The sequence below is a fragment of the Bison bison genome, unplaced genomic scaffold (genome assembly GCF_000754665.1).
Source record: "Bison bison bison isolate TAMUID 2011002044 unplaced genomic scaffold, Bison_UMD1.0 scf7180017864330, whole genome shotgun sequence".
NCBI lineage: Eukaryota > Metazoa > Chordata > Mammalia > Artiodactyla > Bovidae > Bison > Bison bison.
Genome location: NW_011494902.1, coordinates 4,546,354 through 4,546,958, shown reverse-complemented (window position 1 = coordinate 4,546,958; position 605 = coordinate 4,546,354).

Here is a 605-nt window from a genome sequence, read left to right as displayed (position 1 = left end):
CACTTACACCTCACATATGACTTGGACACCAGTATTCATTCCTACCTCAACAAGCCATCTACCTATAACCCAGCACTCCTGTGTCCCACTAGGAAGTAGGAAGTCTGCCGTAAGTCCAGGCAGCTACACTGCCGCTGGGGAGTACTGACGGAGAAGTTCAAGGGAGGAAAAGTCCTGAGCGTGTGTGGATGTTTTAGCAAACAGTTTGCTCTCAAAGCGAGGAGGAGTAAATACGGCTGAAAAGAGAACACAGTAGACTTCGCAGGTGGGATATAGTTGAAAAACGAATGCGTGGGAGATCGTGCCAACTGGCATGCCCGGGACCCGTCCCCTCCGAGTCGATCTCGCGAAACTGTAACTAATTCCCGGGGATTCCCTCTAACTCCAGGCAAAGTCCCGTAAGGGCGGGGCAAGAAAAGGAGACGCCGGCGCGCGGCCTTCAGCCTCCGGGATCTCGAGAGAACTGAGGTTATCGCGATCTTTCCGGAGTCTACACTCCACGCGGAGCCCGAGCGGTGACCGGAGTGCAGGGAGGGCGGAGACTGTGCGGGAGGGAGAAGCCCCTTTGGCCTGCCCTACGGAAGCCTGCGAGGGAGGGTGGTGAT